At 38.1% G+C, this 6,767-nt stretch overlaps 2 non-coding genes across 2 annotated transcripts; one reads left to right on the top strand and one right to left on the bottom strand.

Annotated features, from left to right (window-relative positions):
• The first annotated feature begins 661 nt into the window (after positions 1–661).
• On the top strand, positions 662–766 carry LOC132498118 (U6 spliceosomal RNA). Its single transcript, XR_009533730.1, has one exon. It is a non-coding gene; the product is annotated as a U6 spliceosomal RNA (small nuclear RNA).
• Positions 767–3,110: 2,344 nt separating this feature from the next.
• On the bottom strand, positions 3,111–3,183 carry TRNAR-CCG (transfer RNA arginine (anticodon CCG)). The gene has a single exon. It is a non-coding gene; the product is annotated as a tRNA-Arg (tRNA).
• Between the last annotated feature and the right edge of the window lie 3,584 nt (positions 3,184–6,767).

The following is a 6,767-nucleotide window of genomic DNA, read 5'->3' as shown; positions in this document are numbered from 1 at the left end:
AAAGTGCCAAGCTTCTAATCTCTTGGTCTTTCTGGTGACCAGCCTTATTCTGAGGCTATCTAAGGGCACCACCCTAAGTTACCTCATTAGGATAAGAGCAAGGATAAGGATAAGATAAGGATGTGACTGACAAACCACACTCCTATCACTATGAAGTCCCAAGAGTTTGAGGAGCTTTGTGCCAGGAACCAGGGACAAAGACCACATATATTTATTATACCACACTCACTTAACATTAGCAAATCCATCAGGGCATGCCCAGGCATGAGTTGGCTGGAGCTTGGTTTAGCAGAGATAAAAGTTTTCAGTCATACTCCTTCAAGAAAGAGTCTCACCCAGTGACCAGTTCCAAGGTCCAGCCTGACTCTTAGGCAAGAATGAAGAATATTTCATTTGAGCCCATAGATATTTGAAAACTTTGAAACTCAGAAGGTAGGTGAAATATTGGAAGTGTTCATTCACTCTGAGACCTCCCTTGTAAAAATAGTGTTTTGTAATATTCATGATTCCCTACTTTCTGTCTCAGGAAAAGATGCTCATTATATCCAGAAAGGTTTATAAAACACATGATTGTGTACTAGCTAAAAATTGATTGGAGGGTAATAGGGAATGAGTACCTGACTTGTTTGGCTTTTAAAGTGTGAGTAAATAATGCAGAGTCATGCTCGCATCAACAGCACATATACTAAAGTTGGAAATGATACAGAGATTAGCATGGCCCTTGCTCAAGGATGACACACAAATTTGTGAAGCGTTGCATAATTTTAAAAGAAGTTAAAAGTGAAAATATCAGTAAATGAGAGTTTGACTAAGCTATCCTCAGAATGATAAATTTCATCCTAGCCACTGAGTTCATATGATGTACCTAACCAATACTAACCAGTGTAAAGCATGTCTAAGATTTAAAAGGTGAAGTTAAAATTCAAGTTGTGGATAGCTCCAGCTCAAATTTAAAAAGATAACTTAAAAAAAATGTGGAATATCCAGCATAGAAATTAGGTTCAGAGAGGACCAAACTATAACCACTACAACACAGGCCCAATATCTCCACTGATGAGTAGATATACAGTTGTCCCCTGCTATCCATGGAGGATTGGTTCCAGGACCCCAGTGGATACCAAAATCGATGGACACTCAAGTTCCGTATATAAAATGGCATAGTTATTTGCTTATAACCTATACACATTCTCTTATATACTTTAAATCATCTCTAGATTACTCATAATACCTAATAGGGAGTAAATGCTATGTAAATAGTTGCTGGTGCATGGAAAATTCAAGTTTTGCTGTTTGGAACTCTCTGGAATTTTTTTCTGAATATTTTTGATATGGAGAGTTGGTTTAATCCATGGTTGCAGAACCTGCAGATATGGAGGTCTGACTGTAAATGAGATGAGTGTGGTACACCATCAGAGTGTTCCTAGGAAAGCAATAGTACAAGTCGCCAAATCTGATTTCTCTTTGAAATTTAGTAGAGAATTCAGTTAACTCATCAGCTCTAGTATCATTCAATTTCTTATAAATTTGTTGTAGAACGGTAGCACTTTATTGAAATGACACATTGAAAATTCCTATTTTAGCCCCATTTCATCCATTTTTATTACAGAAATCTCCCTTTCATGGAACATGAGATGAGAAAGAGACTGTATTTCACCACTTAAAATAGCATGCCTGTACTTCTCTGGTGGTGCAGTGGTTAAGAATCCACCTGCCAATGCAGGGGACACGGCTTCGAGCCCTGGTCTGAGAAGATCCCACATGCCATGGAGCAACTAAGCCATGTAGATCTGGACTATGTATCTTTGGTGAGCTTTATGTAACTTGTCATTGTGTCATTTTTATAAATGATCCTTTGTCTTGAAAATGTATATAACTGTATCACTGACCTCTAACAAGCAGAACAGTCCTCAGAATTTTCTGAAAGACTGTCTCCCAGGTTATAATCCTTATGTTGGCCTGAATAAAATTCTCTTTTTCTTCTTTAGATGGACTGTTGATTAATTTTTCATCTACATTTGTGTAAGTGGAATCATACAGTATTTGTCTTTTTGTGACTCCTGATTTCACTTAGCATAATGTCTCCAGGGTCTATCCATGTAGTAGCATGTGATAGAATTTCCTTCCCTTTTAAGACAATAATATTCCATGGTATATACCATATTTTGTTTATCCATTTATCCTTCTAAGGCTGTTTGGGTTTAATTCCACCTCTTGGCTATTGCAAATAATGCTGCTATGAACATGGGTGCAAATATCTCTTTGAGACTCTGCTTTCAATTCTTTTGGATATAATACCCAGAAGTGGAGTTGCTTGCCAGATCATACCATAGTTCTATTTTTAAATTACTTGAGGAACCTCCCTGCTGTTCAGATCCATTTATGGCATTTGCACTCTTGCTAAAACTAAACCTATCATGGCTACATAGAAGTTGCTCCAGAGGACAGTTCAATTGGAATAAAAGCCTTGGTGGCTTTTGCCTTTAGGCTTCTCTCTGAGATTGCTATTTGGGAGGTAGAGGCCGTTATATTTATGGTAGCTAACGAAAATCTGGAGAACACCTATTTCAAACCATTCAGAGCCACAGTAGTAGAGAATCCTAGCAGACACCTTGTTTCCAGAAATTTAACTCACCATTACCCCATTTAATTGATTCTTTTAGTGACCCCTTCCCTCCACCCCACCACGAAAAAAGTTCAGCATTTTAACTTTGAAAAGACCAAGTGCCTTCATATTCTCAGCGAGTTGGCACTATTATTCCTTATGCCAGGACTAATAAAACTCTGTTTAAAGGAGCCCCCATCCCTTATTTTTGATCTCAGCCCGTTGCTTATTTCTTTGATAGGACGTGAAACAAATTTTAGTTATTTTGTTTCTGTTTACTTGATATCATTTGTTGGGTCCGGTAGAAAGTAAGCTCCTTGAGGACACGTGGTATTTCCTCCTTGTTCATTTGTAAAGTACTCGTCACACACCAGACCTCCAATATCTAAATGTTATATATTGAACTCACATCAGCAACAAGAAGGGAAAGGAAGCAAATCAGATTTTAAATATCTTCCAAGCTTTATCCAACCGGGCAGTGAATGAAACCAGCAAAGGGAAAAAAGGACGACCACGAAGGGACTCGAACCCTCAATCTTCTGATCCGGAATCAGACGCCTTATCCATTAGGCCACGCGGCCAGCTGACAAAGGACTTTTCTCACGTAGTGTACAAAAGGTATGAAACAGGAGGGGGAGGGGGCTTTTCTACCGCGGATTCTGAAGATCTAGCTAAACAAGAGTTCTCAAAATTCACCAACAGTTAAACTATTTCCAACATCGTCTAAAAGTTGTAAAAACTAATACATAAATGTCAAGAACTGTTAGACGGTTCATCGTTGTGGACCCTGTTGAAGTCTTTGATTAATGACTTCGAGAGGTGGGGTAGAGAGGAAGACTTTGAGTCTAGAGCTGATGCTGCATCCCTTATGGAAAACAGCAAAGAGGAAGGAGTGAGCACAGATGGTGCTTTCGGAGGGCGGGAGTCTGAAGGGAATAATGGAGGTGCTGGAGGAAGGGCAGAGATAGCCTGGAAGCTTCATAGAAGGTTCTCCTGTAAGTGCAAGGTTAGCTTAAGCCTAGAAAAGAATAGTTTATTCAGTATATATATATATATATATACACACACACACACACACACACACACACACACACACACACATATACACTTGTAGGTTTAAAAAGAACGGAGTGAATGGACGCTGTCAAGGAACTTGGTGATTTCCATGCTTGACTTGGATACGTCCCAAATTTGACTTGTTTTTGACAAGAAGATGTCCACTGGTTCGTTTATGGGTTAAGCCACAGAGCAATAGGGTTTTTTGAAAGAACCATGCTCATCAAAAGTGTGGGTGGAATAGGAAAGATGTGAATTGTCCAACCCTAGAAGTAAAGCAGTAACACTCATGTATCCATTTACTCAGTGGTTTTGGTTTCTTGAAAATGGCCAGCTATTTGAAACAAAACCAAATCAAAGAGAAATTTCTCTCCTCCTTTATCTTACACTCTTTCACAAAAAGACTTTTCCCCACCAACGTCTCCCATCCCTCCCACTGTTTTCTCCTACGGTATCTTCTCTTGGGGTTAACACAAAACTCAAATTATCGCCTAACCTGTCAATCAAGATTTTTGGAGTGCCTACTGTAGACTTTGACATCTAGCTCAGGGCTGGAATCTAGGGACATTGATGAGGGAAAGACTACTGAGGGTGGGGTGGAGGGTGTCCCAGAATGAGCACGAGATTTGGAGTAATAACAAGTGTGCTTCCCTGTCTTTCCAACATAAGATTATATAAACTGTTGCAGAGCAAAAAAAGTGACAAATATTTGCACTGCTGTAAAAGTAACTTTAGGATTAAAAACCTTAGAATTTACATTTCAGAGAGGAAAAGAAGAAATGAGGGAAGATATAAAGCTCAACGAACTACAGACCTGCCGTTTTCAGTTCTATTATGGACCATATTGCAGAAATGAAACCATTTGGGCACATAATTTTAAGAAAAGAACATTCTAGAGTTAGTGATTTTATTAATAATCCTTAGGCCAAGAGTGAAAATACAGACTGAAGGAATCTTAATACCCTCTACTAAACAAATTTAGAAAATTGAAGGCGGACTAGGGATACTAGCTGGGAATGAGTTTTGCATAGCAATTAAGTTGCACTCTTTGGAAACTGGTGGTTACATTCCAGAGGAGAAAACAAACTTTTGAAGTCTAAACTCTTTAATGGATTCTCTTGGATTTTCATCTTAGCAGCCATACCATTTGCAAATAAAAATTGGTCTCCCCAACACAGTTTTGTACTTTTTATTTCTTTTGCCTCTTCTTTGCCTCTTGTTCAGGTCTTTAATCTATTTTTTAATATTAAAAAAATGGAAGTATAGTTGATTTACAATTTAATCTATTTGAGTTAATTTCTGTGTATGATGTAAAATAGTGCTCCAGTTTCATTCTTTTGCATGTGGCTGTCCAGTTTTCCCAACACCATTTATTGAATAGACTATCCTTTCCCCATTATATATTCTTGACTCCTTTGTGTGGGTTTACTTCTGGGCTTTCTATTCTGTTCCACTGATCTAGGTGTCTTTTTTTTATACCTTACGGTTTTGGTTACCATAGCTTTGTAATATAGTGTGAAGGCAGGAAATGGATGCATCTAGCTTTTTTCTTCTTTCTCAAGGTTGCTTTGGCTATTCAGAATCTTTTGTGGTTCCATAAAAATTTTAGAATTGTTTGTTCTTTTTCTGTGAAAAGCACCATTGGAATTTTGATAGGGATTGCTTTGGGTAGTATGGACATTTTAACAATATTCATTATTCCAAACCATAAGCATGGCATATCTTTCCATTTATTTGTGTCTTCTTCAATTTCTTTCATCAGGGTCTTATAGTTTTCAGGGTACAGGTCTTTCACCTCCTAGGTTAAATTTATTCTGAGGTATTTTCTTGATTGTTTTTTTTAAAGAGTGAGTAAAAGTGAAGGTCCAAAAATAATAATATAACTTCAAATATTTTGCTTTAACTGAAACATCACCAATCTTTTGAAAAGAGAGAGGAGAAATTCCTTATAAGTTTCTTTCATCATATAAGTTTCTTTCACACTTAAAATGTGTCTGGTATGGATTCCAGTTTCTATTTATTTCAAGGGAGTGAGAACTTCAAGATGTTTTGAATCTCAGTGGAGAATCCTCTTAGATTTTTATATTTCCTCCCTTCTTTGTTCATGGTGATATGGCATTTTATTAATAATTGCTGCCTTTTTATGCAATCTTTGCAGCTTTAAAAATTAAGGTTAAGCTACTAACGGGGTTCAGGACATGCTACCTCAAAATGTAGTACCTTGGTATATTGAATATTTAAGCTGAAGGAGTTTGAGAAAACAGGTTATAAAACTCTCAGGTGGAGGTGCCTTCCCTATACCTGGAGGGAAAGAGCATCCTTACCTCACATCCCCTACAGATAGAACAGTGATTTCTCTGTACTTTCTCTGTAATTCTGACCTTTCACCTGTTTGTTCCATTTAATCTAAAATCTCTTCCCCTTTTAAGAGTAGTTACATTTTTATTCTTCCAAATACATGTCTTTTCTGTCATTTCCATGGCTCCTTGGAAGGGCAAGAGATAGTACCTAACTGCCAATCCCCTTGCCCTAGCCCATGCCTTCCCTGCTCTCTTTTACTTTTTCTCCATCCTTCTTATCCCCCAGTTTTAATTTCTTCAAAAATTGAAGGCATTTTAAGGGGTTATTGTAATAGTTCTTTGGCTGATGAATTCACAAGCAACAATTGTTGGGTGGAGTATCGGTTGTGAAAGCATGTGCTGGCATGGGACATTGACACGGTGCGGGCGTCCTATTTTCAGCACTCTGGAAGCCTTATTTTCCCAGCATGGGCTGGCAGCATGGAGAGGTTGATTTTTTACCCAAAATGATTCTAAGCAGGGAAATAATTTTAAGTTAATCAGTTTAAGCTCTGTCCAGCAGCTCTACGTAAGGATCATCACTAGAGATTACTTGAGGGTGGAAGATATGACTTCTGTTTCTGTGAGCTGCGTACCCCTTGTTTCATGGTGGAGGTGATTCCATGCATTCCACCACATCTACAGTTACTTCCTCCACTGAAGTCTTGAATTCCTCAAAGTCATCCATGAGGGTTGCATCAACTTCTTCCAAAGTCCTGTTAATGTTGATCTTCTGACCTCCTCCTATGCCATGAATTTTCTTAATGGCA

Source organism: Mesoplodon densirostris, chromosome 10 (genome assembly GCF_025265405.1).
Source record: "Mesoplodon densirostris isolate mMesDen1 chromosome 10, mMesDen1 primary haplotype, whole genome shotgun sequence".
NCBI lineage: Eukaryota > Metazoa > Chordata > Mammalia > Artiodactyla > Ziphiidae > Mesoplodon > Mesoplodon densirostris.
The sequence above is the reverse complement of the archived record's forward strand: the minus strand, read 5'-3'. Positions and strand labels throughout refer to the sequence as shown.